Below are 14170 nucleotides of genomic sequence, written 5' to 3' on the forward strand. Positions count from 1 at the left end.
CTTAGTAATGAATAGTGATGTAGGGAGCCTGCTTATTAATGAATAGTGAGGTAGGGAGCCTGCTTATTAATGAATAGTGAGGTAGGGAGCATGCTTATTAATTAATAGTGATGTAGGGAACCTGCTTATTAATTAATAGTGATGTATGCTTATTAATGAATAGTGAGGTAGGGAGCCTGCGTATTAATGAATAGTGAGGTAGGGAGCCTGCTTATTAATGAATAGTGAGGTAGGGAGCCTGCGTATTAATGAATAGTGAGGTAGGGAGCCTGCTTATTAATGAATAGTGAGGTAGGGAGCCTGCTTATTAATGAATAGTGAGGTAGGGAGCCTGCTTATTAATGAATAGTGATGTAGGGAGCCTGCTTATTAATGAATAGTGAGGTAGGGAGCCTGCTTATTAATGAATAGTGATGTAGGGAGCCTGCTTATTAATGAATAGTGATGTAGGGAGCCTGCTTATTAATGAATAGTGAGGTAGGGAGCCTGCTTATTAATGAATAGTGAGGTAGGGAGCCTGCTTATTAATGAATAGTGATGTAGGGAGCCTGCTTATTCATGAATAGTGATGTAGGGAGCCTGCTTATTAATGAATAGTGAGGTAGGGAGCCTGCTTATTAATGAATAGTGATGTAGGGAGCCTGCTTAGTAATGAATAGTGATGTAGGGAGCCTGCTTAGTTAATGTGAATGCTTATTAATGAATAGTGAGGTAGGGAGCCTGCTTATTAATGAATAGTGAGGTAGGGAGCCTGCTTATTAATGAATAGTGAGGTAGGGAGCCTGCTTATTAATGAATAGTGAGGTAGGGAGCCTCCTTATTAATGAATAGTGAGGTAGGGAGCCTGCTTATTAATGAATAGTGAGGTAGAGAGCCTGATTATTAATGAATAGTGAGGTAGAGAGCCTGCTTATTAATGAATAGTGCATTTAGCTGATTATCTAGCTTCTCTCTCGTCCACGGCTCCTTGTAAATGTCTGGGGAGTCACAGTGAAGTGTTGATTAATTCTGTACGTGGGACACACCAGGATGTGGATAAGAACCTCTTAAGACAGCAGGTAGCCTAGCGGTTAAGAGCGTTGGGATACACACACTTGCGTGTGCATGCAAACAAACTCATTAAGAAGTTGGCCTGCAATGAGTATGTGAGTGTGTTTTACAATACACCCTCTTGTGTTTTGGTGTTGGGTAGACATTCCACACTCCAACACACCCAGTCATTGTGACAGTTCTAGACATGCCCTCACCAAGAGGAGACTGGGTGTTGTGCCACTGTGCTGTGGCACAATTCACTCTGCTATGCACTGAGTGAATGTGGATTTTAGCTCTCTCAACACTGACTCAGGGGGAGTCTAGGAAGTGCTTAAAACATACAGTATAGCAACACTCACCAGAGCCCTCCAAAGAATACTACCCTCTTATTATTAACAAAGGCCACTAAAATAGTGACAGCTCAATTATTGATATTGCTTACGAGGCTAATTTTTGATTCAAAATCTACTTGAGGGTCAAGTTAGTGTGCTACAGTACATGCCATTTAATCAGGTGTGGTTTCAGGGCCACTTTACAGTCTAGTACGAGCAGAATAAAACACAAGCCGATAACAAGGGCTTTTTAATCACATGCAGAGTCATTAAATCATTATTCACAGTTATTAAATCATTATTTATATTTCCTTTTAAAATCAACTCTTCTACACCATTTACATACCGGAAAGTATTCAGACCCCTTGATTTTAACTATTGATAACTATTGTTACGTTACAGCCATATTGTAAAATGTATTAAATAAACACTGTTTCCTCTGCAATCTACACACCATATCCCATCATGGCAAAGTGAAAACAGATTTCTAAAAATGTTTCCAAAAAATAAAAATAATAAAATACTTAATTTACATAAGTATTCAGACCCTTTGCTATGAGACTCGAAATTGAGCTCAGGTGCATCCTGTTTCCATTGATTATCCTTCAGATGTCTCTACAACTTGAATGGAGTCCACCCGTGATTCAATTGATTGGGCATGATTTGGAAAGACACACACCGGTCTATATAAGGTCCCACAGTTGACAGTGCATGTCAGAGCAAAAACCAAGCCATGAGGTTAAAGGAATTGTCCGTAGAGCTCAGAGACAGGATTGTGTTGAGGCACAGATCTGAGGAAGGGTACCAAAAAATGTCTGCAGCATTGGAGGTCCCCAAGAACACAGTGGCCTCCATTCTTAAATGGAAGAAGTTTGGAACCCCCAAGACTCTTCCTAGAGCTGGCCACCTGACCAAACTGAGCAATCAGGGGAGAAGGGCCTTGGTCAGGGAGGTGACCAAGAACCCAATGGTCACTCTGACAGAACTCCAGAGTTCCTCTTTGGAGATGGGAGAACCTTCCAGAAGGACAACCATCTCTGCAGCACTCCACCAATCAGGTCTTTATGGTAGAGTGGCCAGACAGAAGCCCCTCCACAGTAAAAGGCACATGACAGCCCAATTGGAGTATGCCAAAAGGCACCTAAAGACACAGACCATGGGAAACAAGATTCTCTGGTCTGATGAAACCAAGATTGAACTCTTTGGCCTGAATGCCAAGTGTCACATCTGGAGGAAACCTTACACCATGCCTACGGTGAAGCATGGTGGAGGCAGCATCATGCTGTGGGGCTGTTTATCAGCAGCAGGGACTGGGAGACTTGTCAGGATCGAGCCAAAGATGAACGGAGCAAAGTAAAGAGAGATCCTTGATGAAACCTGCTCTAAAGTGCTCAGGACCTCAGACTGGTGTGATGTTTCACCTTCCAACAGGACAACGACCCTAAGCCCACAGCAAAGACAAGGCAGGAGTGGCTTCGGGACAAGTATCTGAATGTCCTTGAGTGGCCCAGCCAGAGCCCGGACTTGAACCCGATCGAACATCTCTGGAGAGACCTGAAAATATCTGTGCAGCAATGCTCCCCATCCAACCTGACAGAGCTTGAGAGGATCCCAAATACAGATGTGCCAAGCTTATAGCGTCATACCCAAGAAGACTCAAGGATGTAATCACTGCCAAAAGTGTTCAACGAGGGACTGAGTAAAGGGTCTGAACACTTATGTAAATGTGATATTTCATTTTTTATTGTTATTTATTTTTGCAAAAATTTCTAAAAACCTGTTTTGTCATTATGGGATATTGTATGTAGATTAATGAGTAACATTTTCTTTAAATCAATTTTAGAATTAGGCTGTAACATAACGTAGAAAAAGTCAAGGGGTCTGAATACTATCCAAAAGGCACTGTATATGAACAAGCATATAGGCTAGAGCATGGCTCTATTAATCTTCTTTGTGTCCCTGTAGAACAGATCTGAAAACACCAGTCTGTCTGTACAGAGGGCTGCTGCCTTGATCTGCACTGATCTGAAGACATGTCAGGTGACACCAGTCTGTCTGTATAGAGGGATGCTGCCTTGATCTGCTTCATAGGTCTGCTCTCTGTGTTGTTCTTTCTCTCCCACTTCTATCTGTCTCTATGACTGGCTATTCTGTGTGTGTGTACTCACGCATGTGTATGAGCATGTGTCTGCCTATGTGTTTGTGCCTATGTGTGTACGTGCCTGCGTGCACATGTGTGGTTTTAGTCTACAGGGGCTGTAAAGCTCCAGTGAGGCAGTTTTAGTCTACGGGGGCTGTAAATATCCAGTGAGGCAGTTTTAGTCTACGGGGGCTGTAAATATCCAGTGAGGCAGTTTTAGTCTACAGGGGCTGTAAATATCCAGTGAGGCAGTTTTAGTCTACGGGGGCTGTAAATATCCAGTGAGGCAGTTTTAGTCTACGGGGGCTGTAAAGCTCCAGTGAGGCAGTTTTAGTCTACAGGGGCTGTAAAGCTCCAGTGAGGCAGTTTTAGTCTACGGGGCTGTGAACATCCAGTGAGGCAGTTTTAGTCTACAGGGGCTGTGAAATATCCAGTGAGGCAGTTTTAGTCTACAGGGGCTGTAAATATCCAGTGAGGCAGTTTTAGTCTACGGGGCTGTAAAGCTCCAGTGAGGCAGTTTTAGTCTACGGGGCTGTAAAGCTCCAGTGAGGCAGTTTTAGTCTACAGGGGCTGTAAAGCTCCAGTGAGGCAGTTTTAGTCTACAGGGGCTGTAAAGCTCCAGTGAGGCAGTTTTAGTCTACAGGGGCTGTGAACATCCAGTGAGGCAGTTTTAGTCTACGGGGCTGTAAAGCTCCAGTGAGGCAGTTTTAGTCTACGGGGCTGTAAAGCTCCAGTGAGGCAGTTTTAGTCTACAGGGGCTGTGAACATCCAGTGACATACAGTACCAGTCAAAAGTTTGGACACACCTACTCATTCAAGGGTTTTTCTTTATTTTGACTATTTTCTACATTGTATAATAATAGTGAAGACATCAACACTATGAAATAATACATATGGAATCATGTAGTAACCAAAAAAAGTGTTAAACAAATCAAACTATATTTTATATTTGAGATTCTTCAAAGTAGCCACCCTTTGCCTTGATGGCAGCTTTGCACACAAAGCCTTCCTTGTCTCATCTTGGAATATCCAAGTCCTGAGGTCTAAAGAGCAGGAATCGTGACTTCACCAAAGAAATCAGAAATACAGACATTGTCATCCTACAAGAAACATGGTATAGAAGAGGAGATGGACCCACTGGATATTCTCTAGGTTACAGAGAACTGGTAGTCCCATCCACCAAACTACCAGGTGTGAAACAGGGAAGGGACTCAGGTCTACTCTATACCAATTCTCCCTAACGCAATCTTTTAAATTAATCAAAAACAGGAACATTTTATATTTGACTAGAAATTCAAAAGGAAATGATCTCAACAGAAAAAAACTCAAATGTTATCATGTGTGCTACCTATATCCCCCCACTAGAATCCCCATACTTTAATGAAGATCGATTTCCCCTTCCAGGATGGAGAAGCGAACATTTCCAGGCCCACGAACATGTACTAGTCTGTGGCGACCTAAATGCCAGAACTGGACAAGAACCTGACACATTCAGCACACAGGGGGACAAACACCTGCCTGGAAGTGACAGCATTCCCTCCCCCATATGCCTCCCTAGGCACAACTACGGCAACATAACCAATAAAAACGTGTCACAACTCCTGCAGCTCTGTCGCACGCTGGGAATGTACATAGTCAATGGTAGGCTTCGAGGGGACTCCTACAGTAGGTACACCTACAGCTCATCTCTTGGCAGTAGTACTGTAGACTACTTTGTCACTGATCTCAACCCAGAGTCTCTCAGAGCGTTCACAGTCAGCCTACTAACACCCCTATTAGATCACAGCAAAATTCCAGTCTAACTGAACAGAGCAATACTCAATCATGAATCATCAAAGCCAAAGGAACTGAATAATAATAATAACTGCTATAGATGGAAGGAAAGTAGTGTGGGAACCTACCAAAAAACTTAGGCAACAACAAAGTCAATCCCTTTTAGACAACTTCCTGTACAAAATGTTTCACTGTAATAGTGAAGGGGTAAACTTGGTAGTAGAAAACCTAAACAGTATATTTGACCTCTCACCTTCCCTATCAAATTGAAACATTTCAAGCAGACAACCTAAGAAAATTAACAACAATGACAAATATTTTGATGAAGAATGTAAAAACCTAACAGAAATTGAGAAACTTATCCAACCAAAAATATAGAAACCCAGAAAACCTGAGCTTACGTCTTCACTATGGTGAATCACAAAAACAATTAGAGGTTGACCGATTAATCGGCATTGCAGATTAATTAGGGCCGATTTCAAGTTTTCATAACAATCTGTAATCTGCATTTTTGGACGCCGATTAAAGACTTTGCACTCCACGAGGAGACTGCATGGCAGGCTGACCACCTGTTATGCGAGTGCAGCAAGGAGCCAAGGTAAGTTGCTAGCTAGCATTAAACTTATCTTATAAAAAAACAAAACAATCAATCTTAACATAATTACTAGTTAACTACACATGGTTGATGATATTGCTATTATCTAGCTTGTCCTGTGTGGTATATAATCAATGCGGTGCCTGTTAATTTATCATCGAATCACAGCCTACTTCGCCAAACGTGTGATGATTTAACAAGCGCATTCGCGAAAAAAGCACTGTTGCACCCATGTGTACCTAACCATAAACATCAATGCCTTTCTTAAAATCAATACACAAGTATATTTTTGTAAACCTGCATATTTAGTTAATATTGCCTGCTAACATGAATTTCTTTAAACTAGAAAAATTGTGTCACTTCTCTTGCGTTTTGTGCAAGCAGAGTCAGGGTATACGCAGCAGTTTGGGCTGCCTGGCTCGTTACGAACATTTCTGTCACAACTTCCGCCAAAGTCAGTCCCTCTCCTTGTTCGGGCGGCGTTCGGCGGTCGACGTCACCGGCGTTCTAGCCATCGCCGATCCACTTTTCATTTTCCATTTGTTTTGTCTTACACACCTGCTTTCAATTCCCCAATTACTTGTTCATTATTTAACCCTCTGTTCCCCCATGTTTGTTTGTGAGTAATTGTTTATTGTATTGCGGTCCATATTTGTGGCCTTGTATTATTACGACGTGTATTGTTATATTATTTGAGTAAAATTGCTTTCATTACATCTGCTGTCCTGCGCCTGACTCATCTCACCAGCTTCACACAGACACATTACAATTTCTTCCTAACAAAGACCGTAATTAATTTGCCAGACTTTTACATAATTATGACATAACATTGAAGGTTGTGCAATGTAACAGCAATATTTAGACTTAGGGATGCCACCCATTAGATAAAATACAGAACAGTTCTGTATTTCACTGAAAGAATAAACGTTTTGTTTTCGAAATGGTAGTTTCCTGATTTGACCATATTAATGACCTAAAGCGCGTATTTCTGTGTGTTTATTATATTATAATTAAGTCTATGATTTGATAGCAGTCTGACTGAGCAGTTGTAGGCAGCAGCAGGCTCGTAAGCATTCAATCAAACAGCACTTTCCTGCGTTTGCCAGCAGCTCTTCGCTGTGCTTCAAGCATTGCGCTGTTTATGACTTCAAGCCTATCAACTCCCGAGATAAGGCTGGCAATACTACAGTGCCTATAAGAACTTCCAATAGTCAACGGTATATGAGATACAAATGGTATGGAGATAAATAGTCCTATAACTCCTGTAATAACTACAACCTAAAACTTCTTAACTGGGAATATTAAATACTCATGTTAAAAGGAACCACCAGCTTTCATATGTTCTCATCTTATGAGAAAGGAACTTAAACGTTAGCTTTTTTTTACATGGCACATATTGCACTTTTACTTTCTTCTCCAGCACTGTGTTTTTGCATTATTTAAACCAAATTGAACATGTTTCATTATTTATTTGAGACTAAATTGATTTTATTGATGCACAGTTGAAGTTTACATACACCAGAAGTTTACATACACCGTAGCCAAATACATTTAAACTTAGTTTTTCACAATTCCTGACATTTAATCCTAGTAAAGAACCCTGTTGTAGGTCAGTTAGGATCAGCACTTTATTTTAAGAATGTGAAATGTCAAAATAATAGTAGAGGGAATGATTTATTTCAGCTTTTATTTCTTTCATCACATTCCCAGTGGGTCAGAAGTTTACATACACTCAATTAGTATTTGGTAGCATTGCCTTTAAATTGTTTAACTTGGGTCAAACGTTTTTGGTAGCCTTCCACAAGCTTCCCACAATAAGTTGGGTGAATTTTGGCCCATTCCTCCTGACAGAGCTGGTGTAACTGAGTCCGGTTTGTAGGCCTCCTTGCTCGCACACGCTTTTTCAGTTCTGCCCACAAATGTTCTATAGGATTGAGGTCAGGGCTTTATGATGGCCACTCCAATACCTTGACGTTGTTGTCCTTAAGCCATTTTGCCACAACTTTGGAAGTATGCTTGGGGTCATTGTCCATTTGGAAGACCCATTTGCGACCAAGCTTTAACTTCCTGACTGATGTCTTGATATGTTGCTTCAATATATCCGCATAATTTTCCTCCCTCATTATGCCATCTGTTTTGTGAAGTGCACCAGTCCGTCTTGCAGCAAAGCACACGCACAACATGATGCTGCCAGCCCCGTGCTTCACGGTTGGGATGGTGTTCTTCAGGCTTGCAAGCCCCGTTTTCCTCCAAATATAATGATGGACATAATGGCCAAACAGTTATTTTTTTGTTTCATTTCTCCAAAAAGTATGATCTTTGTCCCCATGTGCAGTTGCAAACCATAGTCTGGCTTTTTATTGGCGGTTTTGGAGCAGTGGCTTCTTCCTTGCTGAGCGGTCTTTTATGTCGATATAGGACTCGTTTTACTGTGGATATAGATCATTTGTACCTGTTTCCTCCAGCATCTTCACAAGGTCCTTTGCTGTTGTTCTGGGATTGATTTGCACTTTTCGCACCAAAGTACGTTCATCTCTAGGAGACAGAACACGTCTCCTTCCTGAGCGGTATGACGGCTGCGTGGTCCCATGGTGTTAATACTTGCGTACAATTTTTTGTACAGATGAACGTGGTACCTTCATGCGTTTGTAAATTGCTCCCAAGTATGAACCAGACTTGTGGAGGTCTACAATTTTTGTTCTGGGGTCTTGGCTGATTTATTTTGATTTTCCCATGATGTCAAGCAAAGAGGCACTGAGTTTGAAGGTAGGCCTTGAAATACATCCACAGGTACACCTCCAATTGACTCAAATGATGTCAATTAGCCTATCAGAAGCTTCTAAAGCCATGACATCAATTTCTGGAATTATCCAAGCTGTTTAACGGCACAGTCAACTTAGTGTATGTAAACTTCTGACCCACTGGAATTGTGATACAGTGAATTATAAGTTAAATAATCTGTCTGTAAACAATTGTTGGAAAAATGAGTTCTGTTGTGCACAAAGTAGATGTCCTAACTAACTTGCCAAAACTATAGTTTGTTAACAATAAATTTGTGGAGTGGTTGAAAAACGAGTTTTAATGATTCCAACCTAAGTGTTTGTAAACTTCCAACTTCAACTGTATGTTTATTCATTTTCCCTTTTGTACTTGAACTATATTGCACGTTACAACACTGTATATAGACATAACATGACATTTGAAATGTCTTTATTCTTTTGGAACTTCTGTGAGTGTAATGTTTACTGTTAATTTTTTATTGTTTATTTCACATTGGTTTATTATCTATTTCACTTGCTTTGGCAATGTAAACATGTTTCCCATGCAAATGAAGCCCTTGAATTAAAATTGAATTAAGAAGAGAGAGAAAGAGAGAAAGAGAGAGAGGCAGAGAGGGAGGAGAGAGAGAGAAAGAGAGAGGCGGAGAGAGAGGAGAGAGGAGAGCAAGAGAGAAAGAGAGAGAGAGTGTGAGGGGGGAGAAGGGGTGAAGGAGAGCGAGAGAGGGTGTGAGGGGGGAGAAGGGGTGAAGGAGAGCGAGAGAGAGAGTGTGAGGGGGGAGAAGGGGTGAAGGAGAGCGAGAGAGGGTGTGAGGGGGGAGAAGGGGTGAAGGAGAGCGAGAGAGAGTTTGAGGGGGGAGAAGGGGTGAAGGAGAGCGAGAGAGAGAGTGTGAGGCGGGAGAAGGAGTGAAGGAGAGCGAGAGAGAGTGTGAGGGGGGAGAAGGGGTGAAGGAGAGCGAGAGAGAGAGTGTGAGGGGGGAGAAGGGGTGAAGGAGAGCGAGAGAGAGAGTGTGAGGGGGGAGAAGGGGTGAAGGAGAGCGAGAGAGGGTGTGAGGGGGGAGAAGGGGTGAAGGAGAGCGAGAGAGAGAGTGTGAGGCGGGAGAAGGAGTGAAGGAGAGCGAGAGAGAGTGTGAGGGGGGAGAAGGGGTGAAGGAGAGCGAGAGAGAGAGTGTGAGGGGGGAGAAGGGGTGAAGGAGAGCGAGAGAGAGTGTGAGGGGGGAGAAGGGGTGAAGGAGAGCGAGAGAGAGAGAGTGAGAGGGAGAAGGGGTGAAGGAGAGCGAGAGAGAGAGAAAGAGTTCCATAACATTCTGTTCAAGAGCAGCTGAACTCGTAACACATTCTTGTGTGGATCAAGACAAGCTGACGTCCATATATCTGACCTCTCCACCTCACTGAATAGCCCATAACCTGCTAGAGCCTGACACATACATATTTCATATGGACAAGCCTACAGATTTGTTCCGCCTCAAAACATATTACCCGCAGCCATCCAATCCCACAAACCTAGATGCATTCTTTCCTTGGCTAGATCCCAAACACAAACAGAGAGCAGGGCAGTATTATTTCAAACCAGTGTTTCTCATTCAAGTGTGCACATTTTGGTTCCAGCCCAGCACTTACACCCCCAGGAATGGATTGCACAGTCACCACCCATTGCAACATCAGAACACAGGTGTCTGCTGAAAGACCTTTGTAATATAGCAGTGTTAACTCAGTCCTGGCTGGGAGAGTTGTGAAGATGAAACCGAGGCTCTGTGCTACTGTGACTGTTCAGACAACATGTCCACTGCATAGCTTTTTACTGTTTCATAAAGTCTGATTCAAATACAAGAGTGTAAGGAGCCATAAGAACGTAGTGATATTAATTCAATAGGTATACTACAGCCCTGTATTGGCTAATCTCTTGGGCATACTTCGGCCCTGTATTGGCTAATCTCTTGGGCATACTTCGGCCCTGTATTGGCTAATCTCTTGGGCATACTTCGGCCCTGTATTGGCTAATCTCTTGGGCATACTTCGGCCCTGTATTGGCTAATCTCTTGGGCATACTTCGGCCCTGTATTGGCTAATCTCTTGGGCATACTTCGGCCCTGTATTGGCTAATCTCTTGGGCATACATCGGCCCTGTATTGGCTAATCTCTTGGGCATACTTCGGCCCTGTATTGGCTAATCTCTTGGGCATACTTCGGCCCTGTATTGGCTAATCTCTTGGGCATACTTCGGCCCTGTATTGGCTAATCTCTTAGGCATACTTAGGCCCTGTATTGGCTAATCTCTTGGGCATACTTCGGCCCTGTATTGGTTAATCTCTTAGGCATACTTCGGCTCTTTATTGGCTAATCCTTTAGGCATATATTGAGTTGTTAAAACCAAGGCACACAGAAAGTGTTAGATTGGAACGTTTGGGGTATGTTATTTACACTGTGAGTTACATCAGGTAATTAGTTGAATGTGTAGGTAGTGTTTATGAATAATTGTCACCAGTTGTGTTGAGTGCTGAAACCATGGCAACGCTAAGAGTTAACCAGTGCCCTTAGTGAGACAGATAGACAGAGTAATATCCTGGATGCCCCAGGAAGATTTTATTGATGTGAAACTGGATCCCCAATTTGGTGTCTATCCCTCCCAAATAACACCATTCAACTGAGACACGCACACACACACGCACGCACAAGCACACACACACACACACACACACGCATCTATTATTCATTTAAATCCCATTTTCACCAAGTGAACCATGATAGCACTTTTGTCTCCCAATGCTGTTAGGAATACAGTCAATGTTATGTGACTAACTTCACCTCTTGTTGCCCGTCTCTCTGCCCTATAATTTACCATCTCTTCCACAAGTCACCGAGTCCCAACATTCACCAAGTAGCACTATAAACAACACATTAGAAGTCAAAATTATCAAATTCATCCTGTACTGTCTGTGTTCTGGTCTGCTGTAGTAGTTCTGCTGAGAGCTGGCCTTGACAGGCCTTGTGTTAAGTGTGTTTGGGTGTTCTGGGTTTGAGTCTAATCAAAGGGCATGAACAACACTGACTAGCATTCTTCCCCACCAGTAGCCTCTCAATCACATATGACAATGCTGATGCCCATCTGAGTGAGTGCTTAATGTAATTGAAGAATCCATAACTCTAGACTCTAACCACTTCTGGGAAAATTGGAACCCACTAAACAAACCACAATACGAAGAGTTATCTATCCAAAACTGAGAATTATGGATAAACCACTTCTCTAATATTTTTTGGTTCTATAACAAAGAACAAACAGCAAAAACATATACATGATCAAATACAAATCTTAGAATCAACTATTAAAGACTACCAGAACCCACTGGATTCTCCAATTAAATTGAAGAAAAGGCCTATGGTGCTGATGGTATCCTAAATGAAATTATAAAATATACAGACCACAAATTCCAATTGGCTATACTTAAACTCTTTAACATCATCCTCAGCTCTGGCATCTTCCCCAATATTTAGAACCAAGGACTGATCACCCCAATAACTACCATACGTTATGAGTCAACAGCAACCTTGGGACAATCCTCTGCATTATCATTAACAGCAGACTCGTACATTTCCTCAGTGAAAACAATGTACTGAGCAAATTTCAAATTGGCTTTTTATCAAATTACCGCATATGACAGACCACGTACTCACCCTGCACACCCTAATTGACAAACAAACCAAAACAAAGACAAAGTCTTCTCATGCGTTGTTTATTTCAAAAAAGTGGTTTGACTCAATTTGGCATGAGGGTCTGCTATACAAATTCAAAAGAGACTAGGTCACATTTATTTTTTTTAAATCCTGTTATTTCCAGATGGGAATAAAAATATAAACGTTATAAACTTTGCACTAGTGTAAACCAATCCCTTTAGTAAACTTTAAAATGTCAGCCCAGGCCCCAGCCCTGCAGTCATCTCTACTCTTTCCATGCTATCTAAGTATGTGTGAGGTTTGGCTGGTTTCACACACAAGTCATGTACTTCCCATCTGAAAACTGATACTACTCACCTACACAACACCAATGGAGAAACAGAACACTTCCTGAAATTCATAAACAACATCCAACCCATCAGTCTCCACTGACACATCATATTCTTTAGGTAAAGGTAATGCCCTGGCCAGAGCCCAGCTAACAGCTACTGTGCTACCGGCCAGATCCTCATTCTGCTAAGGATAGTGGATTTGTTTACATTGAATTACGAGTAGGCCAACCAGCAAACCCTCCATTTCTCTCTCTGATAGACCACAACAACACAAACACTGAAACATGGATGAGAAGGTGACAGAGAGGTTGCTCTGCTCAGTAAAGTAACCCTACTTCCCCTGACCTGAAAGTACAACCACTTCATAAACAAACTTTTCCAGACGCTATGTTCATACTGTACCTTCTGTCCTTCTGTTGAAAGAAACGCTGGATCTGAGCCCATGACAGAAGCACCTCAGTACAGACCACTATGATGCAACCCACAGCAATTGGAGTACAGTCAGCACACATCAAGAACACAGAAACGCTGTCAGACAGCTGTGAGACTAACATGACTGTGCGTACGACAGAGACAGACACACAGACAGCGAGCGAGAAAAATACTTGAAATTAGTTATAGAACCCACTGCCCTTTATGGTTGTGAGGTCTGGGGTCCGCTCACCAACCAAGAATTCACAAAATGGGACAAACACCAAATTGAGACACTGCATGCAGAATTCTGCAAAAATATCCTCTGTGTACAACGTAAAACACCAAATAACGCATTCAGAGAAAGAATTATGCCGATACCCGCTAATTATCATAATCCAGAAAAGAGCCATTAAATTCTACAACCACCTAAAAGGAAGAGATTCCCAAACCTTACATAACAAAGCCAACACCTACAGAGAGATGAACATAGAGAAAAAGTCCCCTAAGCACGCATGTCCTGGGGCTCTGTTCACAAACACAAACAGACTCCACAGAGCCCCAGGACAGCAACACAATTAGACCTAACCAAATCATGAGAAAACAAAAAGATAATTACTTGACACATTGGAAAGAATTAACAAAAAAAACAGAGCAAACTAGAATGCTATTTGGCCCTAAACAGAGAGTATACAGTGGCAGAATACCTGACCACTGTGACTGACTCAAACTTAAGGAAAGCTTTGACTATGTACAGACTCAGTGAGTGTAACAGTATAACTTTAGACCGTCCCCTCGCCCATACCCGGGCGCGAACCAGGGACCCTCTCAGGGAGGACGTCCGCAGGGAGCTGGCATGTCGGGACACCACCTGCACACTGGATGAGCTCATTGACTTGGCTATCCGTCTCGACAATCTGCTGGCTGCCCGCGGGCGTTCGGATCAGGCCCTGTCGTTTTCACTTCCCAGCCCTCCTGCCCCTATCCCTATGGAATTAGGGGGGGCAGCTTCGAGGGAGACCGGAGGAGGAGTGTCCTCCTGCACCAATTGTGGTCGACGAGGGCACACGTCGGACCGGTGCTGGAGGAACTCGTCTGGGAGTCGG

At 42.6% G+C, this 14170-nt stretch overlaps 1 protein-coding gene across 6 annotated transcripts in view; it reads right to left on the reverse strand.

Annotated features, from left to right (window-relative positions):
* Positions 1–14170, reverse strand: part of LOC139366989 (brefeldin A-inhibited guanine nucleotide-exchange protein 1-like) — a 93459-nt gene that overhangs the window by 56525 nt on the left and 22764 nt on the right. The gene's annotated exons all lie outside the window — the stretch shown is intronic.

Source organism: Oncorhynchus clarkii, chromosome 15 (assembly GCF_045791955.1).
Source record: "Oncorhynchus clarkii lewisi isolate Uvic-CL-2024 chromosome 15, UVic_Ocla_1.0, whole genome shotgun sequence".
Taxonomy (NCBI): Eukaryota; Metazoa; Chordata; class Actinopteri; order Salmoniformes; family Salmonidae; genus Oncorhynchus; species Oncorhynchus clarkii.